Source organism: Eretmochelys imbricata, chromosome 27, assembly GCF_965152235.1.
Source record: "Eretmochelys imbricata isolate rEreImb1 chromosome 27, rEreImb1.hap1, whole genome shotgun sequence".
Lineage (NCBI taxonomy): Eukaryota > Metazoa > Chordata > Testudines > Cheloniidae > Eretmochelys > Eretmochelys imbricata.
The window spans coordinates 9,713,042-9,734,258 of NC_135598.1; positions in this window are offsets into that span (position 1 = coordinate 9,713,042).

Below are 21,217 nucleotides of genomic sequence, written 5' to 3' on the forward strand. Positions count from 1 at the left end.
AGCTCACAGCAAGCAAGCGGAGAAACCGGTTTTCCCGACAGCCAGGAACTGTTTCTCACCCTGGACCTGGAGCCAGTACCCCCCGAACCCACCCAAGGCTGCCTCCTGGACCCGGCAGGCGGAGAAGGGACCTCCGGTGAGTGTACCTTTTAAAATACTATACATGGTTTAAAAGCAAGCATGTGAAAGGATTAATTTGCCCTGGCATTCGCGGCTCTCCTGGATGTACTCCCAAAGCCTTTGCAAAAGGTTTCAGGGGAGGGCAGCCTTATTGCATCCTCCATGGTAGGACACTTTACCACTCCAGGCCAGTAACACGTACTCGGGAATCATTGTACAACACAGCATTTATCAGCTCTGCACCGATGCTCCAACTCCACTGTTCTGCAACGTGCTCCGGGTGACCACCGCGGAGGGCGGCGGTACCGAGCGCTTCCCACTGAGCTGGCCGTCTGCCCCCTGTACAAGCTGCCTCAGCAGTGGAGCTGGGGAGGGGGGGCAATATTTCGTCCACAACTTTTTTCCAGCGGAAAATGCTGGGGCAGGGACACTGAAACATTGTCAGGTTTGCTGAATTGTTCAGACCAAAGCCGAGAGCGTTGAAACGGTTTGAGCTTTTGTTTTGAAATGTCCTTCCGTTCGAAAGCTTTCAAGGGCAAGGAAAGGGTTTTGTTCAACCTGATATGATTTTCTCCTCCCTCCCCCCCACAACTTTTTCAACTTCCTGAAAAGGTTCAAAAAAATATTTTGGGGTCAACCTGAAACTAAATTTTTTATTCATTTTTTTTCTGAATTGTCCCCCCCGGCCCCCCGTGACCCCACATCTCTACTCACAAGTAACCTGAAACTGACCGATGGGCAGAGGTGCGCATTTGGCAGAAGTTTTGCCCTCTCTGCTCCAGGCCACGGGGCCCTCTGCTTCTAATGTTACATACGCTGCTCTCTCTCTCTCCCAGTGTGGGGGCACCGGTGGGATTTTTTTGTTGCTGCAGAGATCTGCAGTGCAAACCGGAGAGGTTTGGTTCTCTGGGGCAGGGAAATGTCTTTTTGAGGTGTCTGTATCGCCCCATAGCATGGGACAGCCCTGATCCTTGACTGGGCTGCCCAAGGGTTCACACAGGAGCAGTAATGTGAAGGACAGCTCAGCTAGACAGGGTGTATACAGAATGTAATTTGCCCTTCTGCACGGGGGGGGTTCATTTCCCTCCACAGGCTTTGCGTGACCCTGCTCCACGCCAGAGCTCAATCTCATGTCATGTCATCCATCAAGTTCACCTTGCCTTTCGTTTCTCTTTCAGCCCCGGCTGCGGCCTGGGGACACCTTGTGCCCGTGTCCCGCAGCTGTGTAAGGGAGGTAAGCCGACATCTGGAGGGGCTCATTAGCCACCTTCCCCACAGTGGGCGGGTTTGGGGGAGGGAGAGGTTGGCTGATGCGCAGCCTCAGAGCCCTGTCCTCTCCTTACCATATGGGGCGAGGGATTGAACCCAAGGAGACACACGCAATGTCCCACATAAGTGTCCGTTCATGCTACTGCAGCCTACAGAAATGGGCCTGTCCCCTGCAGTAACACCACTGCAGAGGCATCCAAACGGCTGCAGCAAAGGAGAAAGTCGGGCTTGTGGCAAAGGGGCTGGCATGGTCCGGGTTCAGTGCCTGGGTCCACCACGGACCTCTTGTGTACCCGAAGCATCTCTGCTTCTTCCCTTTTGCTTCAGGATCCAGTGGGAAGCTGCCCTCACTGGGTTTCTAAACTAGTCCCTCACCTTTCTCTGTCCGACCGCATTGACTGTGTCTTCCTATTTACCCCATATGGTGGCACAAGAACTTCCCCCTATGCTACTCCTGGAAGCAGCTTTTCCGTATCTCTCTCCCTCTCTTCCCAAATCCCATTGGAAACCTCCCTTTCCCCCTGCTTTACCTACAGCTCCGAATTTTCATCTCCCCCTGCTTTTGGCTTGTGATGCATCTCTGGAATTGCGTGTTCTGGTGACCACGCTTGTTTTAGTCGCCTTGCCTTGCCTCCCCTCTGAGTGGTGGTTGTAGCTACCTGGTGTGTCTTGTGACGGACTAAATTTGTAAGCTCTTTGGGGCAGGGGTTGTCTTTTCATTAGCTGTGCGTGTTCAGTGCCTAGCACCTGGAGGCTCTGAGCCCTGGCTGGGTCACGTAGGTGTCACCTCAAGACAAGAAGAGCAACAATTCGTATGGATGATGCTCTGTGCTCAAAGAGCAGTATTGTCTGTCACATGCTTAGGCTTCCGTTCATCTTTTATTAGCCCTCTCTCAATGCGTTAGAGTTGCCAGTTTTGGTTGGACGTATTCCTGGAGGTTTCATTGTATGATATTGTGACGGTGCCCCCCATAAGCCTTTATGGAAATATATCTATGAATGTATATATGACATAACTAGAATGTGTTTTATGCTACATATGCCATGTAACATATTTCTGTAAAGGTTATGATCTACTGAATCTATTAATCCTATTTGTATGCATGTGTCATTTTTGTATTCAAAGTTATGAATATTGGCTGCATACTTGTTTGATTCTGAGTAGTTTTAGTGAAGCAGTTGATCAGCTTCCTGAGAAAAGACTATTCTCAGTAAGTGCCCAATCAAGAAGCCCTTAAACCAGCAATGAACTTGGAGACACCAATCCACATCTGGGCTTTCCCAGGAATGTGGCTTGGCTGGTAAGGAACTCAGTCATGCATGGACATGTGACTTGCCCAGGTGACTCCAAAACTCCATTTTGTAGCTGGACTTTGCATAGGAAAGAGGAGGGGGTCTCCACCCCCAAGAGAAAGTCTATTTAAACCCCTGGGAGACCCCTTCATTTTGTCTTCAGCTGGCTAAAGAGAGAGCCTCTCCATCCCCAGAGATACCTGAAAGAAACTGGAACAAAGGACAGTAACTACAGGGGGTGTGAGTGATAGCTGGACCCAGACGAGAAGGAGACTTGTCTGTAAAAGAAAGCTTACTGGAACTGGTGAGGTTTTTATCTGTATTCAGTTTTATTACCGTACTAGACATAGACTTGTGTGTTTTATTTTATTTTGCTTGGTAATTCACTTTGTTCTGTCTGTTAGTACTTGGAACCACTTAAATCCTACTTTCTGTATTTAATAAAATTACTTTTTACCTATTAATTAACCCAGAGTATGCATTAATACCTGCAGGGGGGGCAAACAGCTGTGCATATCTCTCTATCAGTGTTATAGAGGGCGAACAATATATGAGTTTACCCTGTATAAGCTTTATAACAGATTTATTTAGGGTTTGGACCCCATTGGGAGTTGGGCATCTGAGTGTCAAGGACAGGAACGCTTCTGTAAGCTGCTTTCAGTTAAGCCTATGGCTGTTAGGTGACATGGTTCAGACCTGGGTCTGGGTTTGCAGCCGGCTAGCGGGTCTGGCTCAAACCAGGCTGGGTGCTGGAGTCCTAAACTGCCAGGGCAGGAAAGCAGGGGCAGAAGTAGTCTTGGCCCATCAGGTGGCAGCTCCCAGAGGGTTTCTGTGATCCAACCCGTCACAGACATCATCTTTAATTCAAGATTAATCATTAATTCCTGAAGATGCCAGGACAATCCTGAAGGGTTGGCAACCCTAAAATCTGTCCTAAGTATAAAATGGTTTTCTTTAACTGGAGGCTGATTTATAAGGCGCCCAACTTCCACTTGCAGACACCAGCCAGGACTTGTATGTTTCTAATCGGGCATGTTTAGCTCTCATGCCCCAGGCTCAATGACACCAAACAAGCCCCAAATGGTTGACTGCTCTTTGCAAGTCTTTCCCAACCTCCTCCTCCAACGGCAATTAACTAGCTTGATCAAGATGCAGCATCAGGTGATGAGAGGTGTTTCCCTTTCCCATCAGAATCATGTCAGTGCAGGGCCGGGCAGGACATGCTGTAGTCAGAGGTGTCAGCCGCCCGGCTGGAAAGGGGGTGTCTGGAATGTGCCGGGGCTTGGAAAAAACATCTCATCAGCGGCACTCAAACTGGCCTGGCGAGAATGCAGCTGGATTTGCAGCTGATGGGTATATCTGTCCTGTAATCACAGGGGATGATTGCCGCTCAAATAGACTTCCCTAAGCTGGCTTTCATCTAGCTAGTTTGGGTCAGTGAAGCTGCAGCAGTGTGGGCTGTCCAGAACCCTGGGTAATTACTTTGTTAGCAAGCCCACGCTGAATCCAGCTACAACATCACTGCTTTGGGTCCCGAGCTAGCTAGAGTAACGCTAGCTCAGGTATGTCTACTCAAGCTGCTATCATCTCCTGTGACTGCAGTATAGACGTACCCCAAGAGAAGGGCGCATGCTTTCTTTTTATGGGCGTTTCCATCTCTCTCTCGCTGTCATTTGTTTCTCTTCTCTGTATTTTCCTGCATAATCCCACCACCCTGCTGAGAGAATGACCCCAAAATACATACACATTCACTGACTGCCACGTGTCCTTTGCCAGCTCACGCAAACATAAGAACAGCCAGACTGGGTCAAACCAAGGGTCCACCTAGCCCGGTATCCTGTCTTCCAACAGTGGCCGGAGCCAGATGTTTCAGAGGAAATGAATAGAACAGAGCAATTTTTCAGTGATCCTTGTCATAGAATCGTAGAAGATTAGGGTTGGAAGAGACCTCAGGAGGTCATCTAGTCCAACCCCCTGCTCAAAGCAGGACTAACACCAACTAAATCATCCCAGCTGGGGCTTTGTCAAGCCAGACCTTAAAAACCTCTAAGGATGGAGATCCCACCACCTCCCTAGGGAGCCCATTCCAGTGCCTCACCACCCTCCTACTGAAATAGTGTTTCCTAATATCCTATCTAGACCTCCCCCACTGGAACTTGAGACCATTGCTCCTTTTTCTGTCATCTGCCACTGCTGAGAGCAGCTTAGCTCCATCCTCTTTGGAACTCCCCTTCAGGTAATTGAAGGCTGCTATCAAATCCCCCCTCACTCTTCTCTTCTGCAGACTAAACAAGCCCAGTTCCCTCAGCCTCTCCTCGTAAGTCATGTGCCCCAGCCCCCTAATCATTTTCGTTGCCCTTCGCTGGATTCTCTCCAATTTGTCCACATCCCTTCTGTAGTGAGAGGACCAAAACTGGACACAATACTCCAGGTGTGGCCTCACCAGTGCCGAATAGAGGGGAATAATCACGTCCCTCGATCTGCTGGCAATGCTCCTACTAATACAGCCCAATATGCTGTTGGCCTTCTTGGCAACAAGGGCACGCTGCGGACTCATATCCCGCTTCTCGTCCATTGTAAGCCCTAGGTCCTTTTCTGCAGAACTGCAGAAGGGGGGCAGGGATTTTCCAAGGGCCGGTCAGCAGCTGGCTCCCTGGGCCCTTGAAAAGCCCAGCTTGGGCATATGTGTTAGGTTAGCGTGCGTATGCAGGTTTATGTGTTTGTCTTTGCGTGAGTTGCCAACTATTTTAGACGCTCTAGTTTTTGACCTTGTATTTTTGCTTTGGGGCTTTTCCAGGACCACACTGAAGAGGCTCTGCAGAGCCTGCACTGATTCTGCTGGACAAAAAAGCAGGATTTAAAGCGATTCGAAATGGAACAAAGGCCGTCCAGCTGCTCGAGAAAAACAAATGTGTGTGTGGGATGCACTTTTGTGTTTCCATGAGCTTCAAGGCAGATTGCATCTCTGGGGAAAGGGAGCTGTTCCATTCCTGCTGGGGAGTGGGAACTCAATCCTAGCTAACTACTCCACTTCTCCGTTGTTTCTGTTTTGGATTCAGCTCCCAGTTGTGTTTATGTGTAGGGTGGCTGGTTGTATACAGCTAAGTATTTTGAAAGCTGTTTGGCTTACCTGTTGGGTATAAAATCTGATCTTCACACAGTCCCACCGGATCAGGTGATACTCCACCTGTGAAACACACCATCCAAAGACATGAGACCAAGGTCATCACTGGTGTGCGTGTCCATTGGCTTCCGGGGGATGAATTTATCTTTGTTTTGCTGACCCCCCCAGTGTTAAACTGGCCCAATGTCTTTTGCTTTAAAAAAAGAAAAAAAAGTCACTTTCAGAAAATTGTTACATTCCCAATGGCCAAATCTTGCAATCTTCATGCAAGCAAAACTCCCGTTGACATCTGCTGGGATTCCCCTGCATAGAGACTGCAAGAACCAGCTCGAAGGCTGTATTTGCTGTAGGTGAAGTTCATCCTAGCACAGCGGATCTCTTTCAAGGCTCTCCATTAATGTTAGATTTTTCCTCTGACAGCCCCAGCCTCAGAGTTATGTTGCTGTTTGCCTGCGGTAGTTGCCTTTTCTTGGGTGTTAAATACCTCAGTCGTCCCATGTTTTCCCATTCCATGGCTGGGCTACCACAAACCAGGCCTGCATCAAACCATAACAATATTAGGCATTTGTACAAACAAGGTAGACCTGGGGATCTGGAAGCACCCTGCCAACATTAATTAATTAGGCCTAAGGCTTTACAGACATTAAAAAATTAAACCTGAAGCTACCCCTGTGTGGTAATGGCAGAACAGGATACAGACCAGTATGTAGGAAGAATAGCTCTATTTTGCAGGTGGGGAAACTGAGTCACAAAGCAATGTCCAAAATTACCCAGTGACTCATATTTAGCTCTGTGCTCCAGGGGTGACGTTTCCAAAAGTTCCAAGGGACCTAGTTGTTCCGGTCCCCATCAGCTCTCAAAATGCCCAACACCCAACAGCTCCGGCTGTGACGCTGACGGTCAGATTTGCACAAGAGCGCTGAACTCTTCTGAAGATCCAGCCTGAGTCTAGCATTATATCGGATGCTTGCCAATCCTTGAAGCTGCCACGCAAATAGAAAAAAACCTGCCTTACAGTGAGAGACTCAAGAAGCTCAATCTGTTTATCTAAATAAAGAGAAGATTAAGAGGTGACTTGATCACAATCTATAAGGGCCAGATGATCAAAGATATTTAGGCTCCCATTGATTTAAATAGAAGTTAGGGGCCTAAATACCTTGGAGGATCTGGGTCTAAGAGCCTACATGTTAAGCAGGAGGTCAGACCGGATGATCACAAATTCTGGCCTTAGAAACTATGAATCTATGGAATTCAAGATCTTTTGAAAACCTGGCCCTGTGCTCTTTCAAAATAGATGGTGGGGACCTGGAAGTGTCCCTCTGGAAAGGAGCAACATCCTGCTTTAGCAGAGGTTCATGGCAGGGCCGATGATTGGTTGCATTTTCGCCTTTCTGATCAATTCCGTACTTTACTTTCGCTGGACTAAAACTCCCCCGGCTGCGCTAGCCTGGCTTTGAAGGGGTAGAACTGAACTGGAGCATTACGTCTCCCGTCTGCTGTCAGGGATTCTCTCCTCGGCTTTGGCTGGAAGGAAACCACTTTCTCCCGACCTCCATAAATAATCCCTTCCTTTCCCCAAACCAAAAGAAAGGAAATGATTAAAATTCTGAGGCAGGGAGCTGCTGCCAAGCCTGTCCCAGAATTGCTCAGCCCGGAGGTATTTCACAGAGCGACAGGGTCTGTTCAGACTCCTGCCCCTTCCATCAAGCCTGTTGCCCTGAGACAGCTATTTTCATTGCTGTTCCCTAGTGTGTTATCCTTAATTAAAGCCCCACTTAAAGACTGTCTGGGTGATTCGGTTTCCAGCGAGGGCAGCATCCATTACTTCGACCTGGGGCTGAGATGCCACTGAACCCCATCCAGATCAGTACATTTGAGAGCCAGCAGCAAATTCAGGTGGGCCAGCACTGTTTCCTTATTTTGAAACACTATAGGGTAGAGAAACTGGAACTTGTGGCCATGTTAGCTTGGTCTTGGGACACCATGAGGTTGGCTGAGTTAGGGTCAGGAAGGTCCTGGGTTTAAGGCATTGAGTGGGGATTTAGGAGTTTTGGGTTCCATTCTTGGCTCCCTCCAGGATTTTGAGTGAGTCCTTTCCCTGCTCTGTGCCTCGGTTTCTCTATCTGTGAAACGGGGATAATAACACCAGCTTCCCAGCAATCTGGTGACGCTCAATTAAGATATGGGGAAGATGAATTTTGAAATTTTGGAAGGGAAAAGTGTTCGCCCCTGTGGGTTAGTGCAGCACAGATAAGCCCATGTAGCTGACATACCAGAGTGGGCTATTGTGCGGTGGAGTTTGGTTTGGTTTTTTAACCTGTCTTTCTCATCAGCCCGGGGAAGGAGAAACCGAGCTGAAGCTGGGAAACTGTTCACAACTGCTTTGCTCTTGTTTTCGTTCACAGCAGCTGAGTCATGCTCTGTGTTTTACCTACCCCGCTGGGCGTTTGGCATGAACAGCTCTGAGGCCTTGGCATTTATGGGGCTGCCAGGCAGCCGTCTGATCTGACGAAGGGGCTGAGCGGCTCTCAGAAACGCAGCCTCCCCGGAGGCAGGGAAGATAGGGGGAGGAGAGATTATTTAGATCCTTTTAATTTAATCTCCCCGTGGTTCATTTCACGTTGTTTCAGGCTGGGTGTCAGGGCAGAGCATCGGGGAGATGAGGGGGAGATGTTCCCAGATATGGTCACACTAGCACTCAGAGAGGACAGTCGGGGCCATGCCGAGCATTCACCCGGGCACTCGGTGCCACAGAACAGTCCTGAAAGCCACCACCTTGGGGTAACAGGGGAGCTGACGCAGGTGCTTCCCTTGATCTAGCCAGATGAGACCGGCATGGGGAGGGGATGGGGATTATTATACTGGATACAGCCGTGCTGGAGGCTCAGATAGGGGCAGTGGGAGAGATTTAATGTTCCCAGATGCTCATTGGCGAGGGGTAGGAGTGGACCAGCAGGGAAGATTGGTAGGACAGAGCACCGTGGCGCATTCCTGGACACAGTCGGCTCAGAGCAGAGATAATGGCAACCGCGGAAGCGATAGGTATCCCTTTGCCGTGCAGTCGTGTTCAAGGTCAGGCTGTGCCAGGTAACCCTCTTAGCTCTCAAGCTACCCAGAGGTGGCCTGGGTCTGTACTGGGATGAGACACCTCTATACAGTCACCCAGGTTGATCTTAAAGTGCCAGGTCAGAGCGTTCCCGGCTGCTGGGAGCAGTACCGTAGGGGCCATGCAGACTGAAACTGCCCTTGACAGTCATAGAGATGAGATTTCACCCTGGGGCAGAGCTCAGGTATGTTTGCCCGTGTCCTAGGATATTAGGACTGTAAGCTCAGTGGGGCAGGGACTCTCTTAGTATAAGTATGGCTACACTTCCAGCCCAGCTTTATTCTAGCTCGCTCGGGTACTGGAGCAGGGAAGGTGTGACAGGACAGGCTCCCGCGCAGGCTAGCTGTCCAAGTATTTACCCAGAGTTCCAGGTGGGCTTGTACAACCCACTATGGAGCTGCAGTTTCCCAGCTCCCAGACCTAGATTAAAGCCAGCTCAGGTCTGTGTCCGTGAGCTGCAGTCTCACCCTCTGACTGCAGGGTAGCCATACCTGTGTGTTTGTTCAACACCCAGCCCAACGGGGCTCTGATTTCCGCTGAAGCTTCTGGTTGCTACTGTATCCCATGTAATAATAACTCAATTCTTGGCATGTGCCTATTCTGATGGTTCTGTTCTGCAATTCCCTTGGGGCATCTTGGCCCTTTCTTGCCTACCCCCTTCAATCCGGTTCTTTAGATTAGAACGAGTGGCCCCATTGGACTGGGAGCAAAGATGGATGTAAAAGAGTTTAAGGGGGAGTGGAGAAGGAAATGTGCCTCTCTCTATGCTGCTCTTTCATCACATCAATCCTGCCGTCCTCCCCACAGCCCCTGTGTTTATAAGACACTGAGCCGGCCTTTGGGGATGGAGTTTGACTCGAATCTGGCACGCTGCCGCCACCGCTGACTTTGCGAGCGACCTGCTTTGCATTATTTGGGAATGTGCGTTCCCCTCCACATATGGCAGACAGATTGTGCCCGGGGGCATGGTGGGGAGGCCAGGCTGCTCTGCTCCAGCCTCTGACCCCCGTGCCCCATTTTCCTCTGGCAAAACCAGGTAATAGCCTCATTGTGGAGAGGAAAAGCGGGGGCCCTTTTGCCTTTGATTACAAATCGCTTCCTACCATCACCTGGGTGGCGGGAGCTGAGCTCGGCCATGTGCGTGCTGGAGACCGGGGTGAATCGCGGCTGGTGCCACCGCTTTCTGGGGCAGCTCAGAGTTGCTGTATATTCCATCTGAGTGTAGTCAGTGCTAACGAGCCGAGAGGGACCAACACAGACGCTTCGGCCAGCTCCAGGAACAGAGGGAGCCAGCAGCAGGACCGAAAGCATGGGGGCGCTGTGCTTTGCAAAACTCTGGCCCTAAGCCATGTTCCCAACTCATGCAATTTGCTCGCAAGCCTCGCCATAGAAAGTTCTATTTGTAAAGCCCCAGCGCCTGGAGTCCTGCTATTTTTGAGAGAATCTCTGCTTTCATTTAAAAAGAAAAAGGACATTTCCAGCCCTCCTGGAGGAGGAAAGTTTGGAAATGGGACCCAAGTGCACCTTAAAGGCACAGGAACCAGAAGACAAAAAGAACCTCTATTGTCATTTTTTAAAAAAATCGCATGAGTTTTAAGTGGATCTCATGATATTTTCAGGCCTGACTCACAATTTTTAAACATTTGGGGCTTAATGGTTTCACAGAACCAAAGTGAGAGGGACTTGCCCAGAATAGGGTCCCACTTTATCCATCCCCTGCCCTCATTCCTAGCTGGCTAGGTAAGTGCTTAGGTAAGTGCAAACTATCTGAGCACCCTCTAATTAGTAATGGAGTTTATTTAATTCTCCCAGCATCCTTATGAGGTAGAGAAGCATTATGCCCAGAGTAGATTAAGTGACTTGTCCAAGGTCACACAGGGGATTGGTGGCTGAGTTGGGAATTAGACCCAGATCTTTTGACTCCCTGCCCAGTGCATCATCAGCCAGAGCATCTCTCCTCAGAGAGGGGTCATCTATGGTCCTGGCTTGGGCCCACCTCTGTCACTACCACCAGCTGGGCTGTGCATGTGGGGAGAAGGTTCTGTGATCTTTGCTTCTGGGATGGGTGAGGGGACTGGGCAAATAGGGTGGGTGTAGATGGGAACTGGGAAATACAGGGTGGCAGGTGTCTAGAGAGAACGGTACCATAAGTTGAATTAAGGGACATGACAGAGGACACAGCAATGGAAAAGGTGACATCCTGACCCTGTTAAGTCAAATGGAAGTTCTAACAGTGATGGCATGGGGGCTTGGATTTCACCTGGTATATGTGCTGGTGGTGGGAAGAATGGACTAAGGGTTACTGGCTCAGGCAGATTGGTAGAGAAGGATCTGGGGCTAGGGGTGAATGGAGAATGCCTTGAGAGGGGTGAGTAGGAGAGAGCATGGATGGAAGAGGCATGTGAAGAGGCAGACGGTAGGAGGAATCTTCTGTTGGTTGGGGGTGAGACTGGGGATGCAGAGCTTGGGAAGGGGCCGTGGTGGCAGATGATCTGATGTAGGGTCGCAGCAGGGACTGGGACACAATTAAGGGGATCTGAGAAATCAGATCTCGGTTGTAGCCTGGAAGTCTGGGAAAGGGAATGGAACAGGGCGGTCTGAAGAGAGCAGAGGGAGGAGAGGGCACCACTGGGGGGGGATTTTGTTTGAGGCACAGAGTGGGGGGCTGGTGGGTTTAGGAGCTGACGGGGTGCAGCGAATAACAGAGCGTCAATAAAGGGTCGGGGGTGTGGCTCGGTCGGGGTCGTGCGCTTCAATCCACCCACACCCCAGCCCCCCCTTTGCCCTCCCCACCCGCCTGAATGGATTCCATCAGTCACCTGACGCGAGGCTTGCTGGAGCTCATTACTGCACATGTGAGATTGAGCCAGGGGCCAATTTCTCGCTCCTCGGGGAGCTGTAAACAGCAGAAAGGAAGTTGTCCGAGTCCCTCTCACCACAGCAATGTGAACTTCAGGCTCCTTTCCAGACCTTACTGTTAATATTTTTCCTCCTGCAATAACCATAAATCGGTTTCGTTTCCTGGGGGAGGTGGGAGCTTATTACACAGCCATTCCCACACATCAAGACCACCTTGCTGAGTCTCCTCCTAGCCCCCCCACCTCTCCCAAACAGGGCTCTGAATCCGGGGAAGAGAAACAGGAGGCAAGGATGCCATGACCCCCACTTGGAACCTTGCAGGTGGTATTGTCACCCTGAAACTTGGGACAAAGGCAATCCAGCTCATGGCCCAACCCAACCCACCCACCCCTGGCCTCTCAAAGACTCCCACCCCCTTCCTAGGGGATTAAGGGGAAGCAAGTTAAAATAATGAACCGACTGCAGTTATTCACCATTTTGTTATTTGCCGTGCCAGGAGGAAGGTGCAAGCGGAGGGGAGTGACACATCTATAATCCTGGGCTTCACCACAACACCCACCAAGGAGAGGGAACTGGGGCAGCTGAAAATAAAATCACCTGCATTCAAGACTCCTATTACAACCCTGGGAGCAGGGCTGCGTACATGCTTCTGTGGGTAGAACCACACCCCTCCCAACCTGTGTGTATAGATCCACACCCCAACTCTGCAAACACATGCGCAGTCCTACCGCCACGTGCTTATAAACACACTCTGCACCAAGCACTGCCTTTATTTGAAGGGCATATTGTCTGCCGTGGGGCCCGTGGCTTTTACTAAAGCCCCTTTAGGCATGGTAGTTGCTGAGCATTGGGAATCTGGCCCGTATTTAGGTGTCTAAATGGGAGCAGAAAGCCACTGAAAATCTGGCCCTAGGTTCTTTGGAAAACTGGACCATAACAAATACTAAACTTTGCCCTTTCTGTCTTTATCAGGTTAGTTCTGGGCTCATTGACCTCAATGGGGTCCTTGCTGGTCAAAGCACCTGGCACATCTAAAAGATGCCCCAAAATAATAATTTTGGTTGTGTCTATGTACGCTCCTTTTTCTTAGCTAAAGACCAGCTGGAAGGTGTTTTGGGGGCAGGAAAAATGTTTTCTTCGTTCTTTCTTTCTTCTTTTTTAAAGCATTAGAAATCCAGGTCTTGTCTGCATTGGAAGATGCTTTGGGGATCAGCTAACTAGTGAAACTGTGAGCGCACACAAGACTGAAACCTGAGGGCAGTATCTTCGGTCAGATGCTGATACTGGTATGATCTCTGTAGCCCTTCTGTCCAATGAACAATTGGGAGAAAAGAAGTCTTTGTTAAAGAGTCCTCAACCCAGCTGCTTTAATTGAGGCGTGAGTTCCCACAGTACACATCTGACAAGCCCAGGACATCCTCTCTCCAAATCAATGAAGATCAGACTTCATTCTTCTGATATTTCTAAGGTTAAAAATCAAGCAGGGGGAAAAAACTAAAACAAACCCCCACCTTTAAAAACTCTCTTAAGTCCCTTTTTCTTTCATAAACATGGTAGGGAAAGAGTGCGATTCCCACTATTTAAAAATCATTTGAAGGCCACCTTTCACTAATTTACCCCAATAACACGACCATCATCCTCACTGCGGCAAATGAGGCATAGACTGCTAAGGCAACTTGACTGGCGTCTCAGGGTAAACTCAGCGGTAGAACAGCAATTAAAATCCAGGTTTCAGAGTAGCAGCCATGTTAGTCTGTATTTGCAAGAAGAAAAGGAGTACTTGTGGCACCTTAGAGACTAACCAATTTATTTGAGCATAAGCTTTTGTGAGCTAAATCCTGGTGTTCCCAAGTCATCCGGAGCAAAAAACGTCATCTTGAGACACAGTCCAAGCAACACGAACACAAAGTCCAGCAAACACATACACACAGTCCCAAATTCCTGTGCGACACACACGTGAGGACACACGCCTACACACACACAGTGTGAAACACCAACGTACTCACACGTGCATGCTAACAATCACAACTACACGATCACATGCCAGTGAAGGCAAAAGCAATCCCACACTAAATACATCCACGACACACCAGCGCTGTATGCTGCTTATTCACGGCTGAACAATACACCAGGCTACTTGCCCACACAAGCACATGTTCATTCATGGACATACAAACACAACCTTTTGATCCTGGGCCATGTCAGCCATCCACCCAAACGCCCACTGCTGACACCAATCACAGCAAAAGGACTAACTGGGTGGTTGAATTACAGGAATATTTATTCATTGTAAGAATTTCTAATTGGCATTACTCCTATTACAGAGAAACCCGAGGGGCCGGGATAATAACAGGTATTAACAAGAGGAACGTGCTGTCTTTGTACAACAAAACATTATAAAAAGCAACAAAAATCTCCAAGATCATTAACTTTGGCTTATTTTTTCCCTTGGTACTTTTGTCTCAGAACAGGAAGGTGAAGTGTCCCTAAGTCCTTCTTTGCATACTGAACGCTTCTCGCGTCAGCATGGAATTTGGTGATGCACCGAGGGGCTTCTCCTACATGGCCATTAGGACCTGAGCACTTAGCAATATTGCTCTGGTGATAAGAAAGAGATTTCTGAGCTCAGGAGCTCCTGCTCTGCACACTGAATTGCACCCGGTTAAATGAAAGCGTGACTTTAAACCGATTTAGTTTAAGTTGTGCAAAAACCAAATGTGGCCGCTCATCAATCTGTTTAAATCTAATGTGTAGCGGTTTAATTTTTACCAGTAAATTTAACAACGCAAGTAAAACTGGAAGCCAGGTTTAAGCTGAGCTGAGGGTATGTTTACACTATAGCCACGAAAACAGCTCAGCTTTGAAATGGATTTTAATTAAACCAGTGCCACTTCTGTGTGTAGACGGGCCATAAATCCAGAGTCGTCCCAATGTCAGTGGATTTGCACATTCAGGCGAACTCCACTGGACTGCACTGGGATTTACGCCAGGGTGGCTGGGCTCAGAGTCTGGAACAAATTCTCCAAACTGGTGGGTTTTGCATGCGCAGTTGCCAGCTAAGGCCATCCGCATTTGATGCCTTGTGGAAATGGTTCTTTCTTTGAATGGGTCTTTCTGCCTGGTCTACAGAGAGATTGGCATGAACACAGACTTTTCAGGGCTTAAAAATTCATCCTCCACTGAGCCTCCTTCTCCTCCTGACACCCCCCTCCCCTGCTTCTGCCTCTGACACTTTCACTGTGTCCCACTGGGATGGGGCAAGCAGAGGACTATAGTTTGCTGGGTGAGATGGAGGCTGTTACTCAAGCAGGAGCCGCCGTGGCTACCACTGCTGAATCCCTCCCTGCCAAAGTGCCCGTCCTCCCATGCCCACTGGAGCCATCACGCTGCATTGAGCCTTCCCCCTCACACAGACGCCATCTCCCCCACTTCCTGATGCCACAATGCTCCCTGAGCCTTTCTCCATATCAGGGAGGCATCCCTTACACCTCACAGTCTCTCTTCCCCTCCTCCACTAGAGATTCCCCAGCCCCACCTCTTCGGCCAGGCTCTCTAGCTGCCCCATCCTTTCCTGCTCTCTTTGCAGAGCAGGCCGGATCTTTCCTTGTTCTCACACTGTGCCCTAAATAACCCCTGAGTTCTCCCTTGTTCCCACTGCAGGCAGGCCGCCCCTGAGCAGATGACCCTCGCTGACTTGCTTGGCAGGCCATTTATTTTTTTTTGTCCTCTCTTCCTGCAAGGGCCAGGCTTTTGCAGGTGGGGTGGGGATGTAAATGCGAGCCTTGCTTTAAATTAACCCTTTCACCCCGAAGGGAAGGAACACAATGTTTCTCCAGTGTGACTCCTAAGGATTTACGGGGGGTGAATTATTTGGAGATCTGTGATTAACGAGGATGCTTTTGTTCTGTTCTCTGCTTTTAGGATTCACAGTGCAAATAATATGATCAAATATTGCTTTGTGGTACTGAGTAACTTCTTTTTTAAGAAGCTGGAAGAACATTAACTCGTAGAGTCCTCCTTAGCCATCAGAACATATACATCACTCCTCAGAGAGAAACAGCACAGGGTCTGTGTGGTTGCAGGGGGAGCAGGATGGAGAAATGCTAACCTGCATCACAGGAGAGCTGGGTTTATTTCCCCTGTTCTTCCATAAACTTTCTCTCTGATTTGACACAAGTCATTTATTCTTCCCGGATCTCACTTTCCCCATCTGTAAAGTGGGAATAATAGCACTTCCCTGCCTTAAAGAGTGGGAGGTGATCAGATAAGAACATAAGAATGGCCCTACTGGGTCAGACCAAGGGTCCATCTAGCCCAGTATCCCGTCTTCCGACAGTGGCCAGTGCCAGGTGCCCCAGAGGGAATGAACAGACCAGGTAACCATCAAGTGACCCATTCCCAGCTTCTGGCAAACAGAGGCTAGGGACACCATCCCTGCACAGATACCACAGTGATGGGAACAATATAAGTACCTCAAAAAGAAAAGGAGTACTTGTGGCACCTTAAAGACTAACCAATTTATTTGAGCATAAACTTTCGATGAAGTGAGCTGTAGCTCATGAAAGCTTCGGCTCAAATAAATTGGTTAGTCTCTAAGGTGCCACAAGTCCTCCTTTTCTTTTTGTGAATACAGACTAACACGACTGCTACTCTGAAACCTGTCATAAGTACCTCAGACTTCTTCCACTGACTTTCAGTGTGTACTTTGCAAATCCCAGCCAAAACCCCAATCTAATCCTGTTCTCATGCAAGTTTCCGTGCGCTTCAAAAATGGAGAGAATCCAAAATATTGGAGCTGGTTGAAAATCTTCAGCTAAAGTTTCGTTCCAATGTTTTGCAGGGAATTTTAAAGCAAAACCTGAGAATGTTTATTTCATTCCGATTCAAATACAAATGTTCCTTTTGATGCTCATAGAAATTTTCAATTTGTTTCGGTTTTCAGCAATGGAAACAAAAATTGCCATCTCAAATGAAGCTAAATGAATATTTTTGTTCCGAAATTTCCCTTGAAAATGAAAATAAAATTTCACCGAAAAAACTACATTTTCCTGGGATAACTTTCAGTTTTGAGGAAAACCTCATCTTCCGGTGGGAACCAATAGTTCGAAAAATGTAAACCAGCTTGACAACATAGCTGTGAGTCTGCAGATTCTGTGGCCTGAGGTCAGACTAGATGATCATAATGGTCCCTTCTGACTGTAGTATCTATGAATTTGCTTTTCAGAGTTCTCTGCAAGGCATTTTTGTCTGGAACACAACACAGGGATGTTATGACTACGATCACCTTCCACGTATATAAGGCAACTCAAAAATTAAAGCTGTTTCTCCATGTACAATATCTAAGCACCCCTGGGGCCTGTGAAGAATACCTGATTTCTTATATGATGCTTCAGTGTCTGCATACAAAAAATGAGTGGTAAGGTCACTATTAACATATTTTTAAAAAATCCCTTGCCTGCATTACTAACAACACCATATAGATGGTTAAAGATAACATCCATCTGACTCAAATGTGCCTTTTTTATTGTTTCTCGTCTTTCATTGCTTGTTTATCTTTCTCCCAGTTTGACCTAGATGGGTAAGTTTCAGTTTTTGCTTCTCATGCATTAGCCCAATGCTGCTGGCCAAGCATTTTGCAAGTGACTTGTTATCTGGGGACACCTTAAAGGGGCTTGATTTTCAGAAAGAGCCGAGCACCCACCCTCTGAAAATCAGCCCCCTTTTTAAGGTGCCCTCACTTGGGTACCTGAAGTCACTAGTCACGTCTGAAAACCTTAGCCATTGTGTTTACATTTTCAGCGCCAAAGCAGGAAGGTTTTGATCCAATCCCTCCCGTTTCCATTGTCATTTTTTTTTTTTTTTTGGCTTAAAATATTTGGGACATTTCTACTCATATTAAGTTTTCTAAAACTTAAAAAAAATATACATCTAAACGGGCAACATTTTTCGGAAATGGGGGTCTAAATGATCCGTTCCTAAGTCCATATTTTGGCACCTGGTTAAGTGGCCTGATTTTCAGAGGTGCTCTTTTCTCACTGACCTCATAGGGAGCTGCTTGCTGAGTGCTCACCCCTAAATCAGGCCATTTAATTACATGCCTACATATGGTCATCATGGGTGTCTGGTTTTCCAAAGCATCTTAGGTGACCTAGAAGCTCAAGCCCCACTGAAAGGGCATGTACTCCTAAATCAATCAAAAGTATGATGGTAGCTGGACATTTTTGTAAATCCTGTTCGAGAAGCCCAATTCTTAGCAACTCCCCCACCCCCATATTTTAAAGCATAATGGGTGAAATTTATAGCACTTAAAGGAGTTAAGTGCTCAACTTCCACTGACATTCAGTGGGATTTGGGTGCCATCTAATAACTATGGGTACCTTTGAAAATTTCAACCTGTCCCTTTAAAAAGGCCTGAAGTTTCATCCTGGATCTAATCTCTCTGCTTTCGTCAGTTTCGCATGGCCATTCAACACTGCCATCATCATCATCATCATTGTTAAAAAAAAAAAAAAGTGTGCATATGTCAATTTCCCTCTGTAAGGCCAGAATCAAGGTTATTGTAACAAATACAAGGCTGGTAACATAAAATTCAACCTGCAACACAGAGCCATGAGCAAACGGATCTTTGCCACAACACTGTCCATCAGGAAGACGCTGAGAGGCCAGTCAGTTCATTGGCGCTGAATGGCACTGGTTATAACACTTATCATAGCTTTGTGGAAGAACGGGTAACAGCTAGACCCCATGCTAAGGCAGCGTTGAACAGAAGCCCTTGATGAGAAAGCCAAGGTCTCCTGCTCTTCAGCACTGTAATCCACTTCACACTTAGAAACATTTAGCAGTGAGTAAAACAAGACAATATTATTTACAATTAATTCTTAGTTGTCTCATTTGGTTTTTTTCCCCCCTTCTTCCTCATTTAATAACAAGATTTCTGGCGGAGCTGGGAGGCAAACAGCAGGTCCTTCACTTACGTAGCTCAGTCTCTCAGATTTCCCTTTTCAGGGACAAGTTCGGCCCCTTTGGAGCCCCCCCAGAATTGGAGCAGAGATGAACGTGGCCCATAGACTTCATTTCATCTGTGAACTCATGACCATCACCAAAACTCAGCTACTGCAGGCCCTGTTCTTGACCTCCTTCCTCTGACAGCGCTCCCACTGCTTTCCAAGGCAATGCTGTCTGAGCAAGGAGACTAGAGTCAGGCCGTTAATGAATTAGCAGCTCTATGGATATACGCCGTGGACTTGCTGGCTTGAGGACTGGAGGAAGAGGCCAGACCAGAGGCAGAAAAGGAGGAAGGGTGAGGGGCTCCCCTTCCCACCCCAGTTCTGCTACAATTCTTCACTAGCTACCAGTCAAATGAGATTTGATCCTGTGTTGTGAGGGCAGAAGCAGGGTATATTCTAGAACTGGAGACATTTGAGGCCGGATTCTTACTTGCATTGAATAGTAGAGCGGGTGAGGAATTTTCCAAAGAAACTTTTTTTCTCCACTGGAAAACGCTGATTTTTTTGAAATGGAAACTTTTTTTTTTGCAGGAAAGGGTCAATTTTGACAAAAGTTTCCTACCCCAAATTGTGTGTGTGTGTGGGGGGGGGAGTGTGTCAAAATTGTCAATGTTTTATTTTGACATTTTCAACATGACAAATCATAGTTTTCCAGTTCAAAGTAGCTTTTTGCTTAAAAAATTAAGCTAATTCTAGTACCCCCCCCCATTAAAAAAAACCCTTCAAATGGTCAAAATTAAAACAAAATGCTTCAAAATGATGGAAACGAAATATTTCGACCTGAACTGAATTTCTTTTGCCAAATTTTTTGATGTGCCCCCAACACCATCTTTCCCCCAAACCCATTTTCACCCATCTTTCCCCCGCCTCCAACACCATCTTTCCCCCAAACCCATTTCCGAGCCTGGGAAAAACTCCATTGAACACACTCCCCCACGCCCTGTTCCTTTAGACAGGTTGCTGCAGCTGCCTCTCTACCACCCGGGTCTTCCCTGGAAGCCTCAAAATACCCAAAGGAGCCTGTTCTTGGGATGTCTCCAGCTTTGCAGAGACCGAGAGGTTCAGATAATACAGTGAAGACAGCTGAGCTTCTGGGCGCTCTTCCAAATCACCCTCCGACCCTTTCAAGCCTTATCCGTACCAGCTCAGATACTGCGGTAATGATCACAGTCTATGAGCCCATATAGAATAGAATCAACTCCATCACTAACATCGCCCAGACCCACTTTCCCCTTGCTCGTCGGCCGCTAATGCAGCAGCGTGATGACATTATAGCCCACAGTGGGTGGATCACTGGTCCGAGGAAGGGCACAGAGCCTTTCTCCTAGTGTCTCACCAGTACAATACATGATGGGTCTGGGATGACAGCTTGAGTCAGGGGCCTTGCAGCTGGCCCAGATCTCCATGGCAGCACCGGGCTTGCAGCGTGATGGATGGCAATTGTTTCCTGCTTTTCCAAGCACCATTAGCCGTTTGCTATTCTCCACTAGAATTTGGTGGCTCTAACAAGGGTGATGTCTGCCTTGGAGAGATCAGTGCCTGGGAAGGTGCTGGCTATTGACCGCTGAGCATCCAAGGCGGGCAAACGACATTATTCCACAGGTGACTAGATTGTTTCTTAACGTGTCAGGCAGCCTGGCTGCTAATGACCAAGGCAAACTCTTCCAAGCCTGAGGCATGTGCGTGTTGTGGAGGCATGTGGATCTCTGTCTCCAACATGCACGCTGTATGTTTCATGATTCACAGTGTAGATTTTGCCTGCTGGAAACAAAGTCCTCCCGCCCCTCACCGCTCCCAAAGACAGTGCAGAGGCACAAATGTGTGTTTCTATGGAGGGAGCCCTTTTTTCCCCCATGATGCATCCTTGGGTAGCTCCTTCTAATGATATCCCTCTGCTCCCCACCCTCCCTCCCAATTCCCTGTTAATAACATCTTCACTCAACCATTAGCCTTGAAATCCACCCTCTTCTCTCTGAATTCAGCTGGATCCATCCTTCCTGGCTTGGCAGATGCAATTCAAAGGGGGAGTAACTGGTGATCTGGGGCAAATAGGAAGGGGTGGATATTGTGGGGGGTGGGGTAGAGGAAGATCCTCAGAGGGGGAGTGGAAGAGGGGGAACGAAGCAGACAGAGAAAGAAAGAGGAGAGACCTGAGAGAGCAAATGCGGTCATTGTTACAGCTACTGAAGAAGTGTTGTTGGGGTTCGGGGCGGGGGGGCACAAGAGATTGTTCTGCTCACATAGGATGTGCCGAAGCCGTCAAGCACTCCTAGGTCCCAGCCAGACTGAAGGAGGCCACAGCTCCCATTTGCCTTGGCTATATCCCTTCTGCTTTCGCATCAGCCTGTCTGCTGGAGAAAGGGGGATAGAAAAAAGGGGACAATACTGAAAATAAGAGGTCAGTGCATACAGGATTGTTCGTAAATAGCAGGGGGCCCA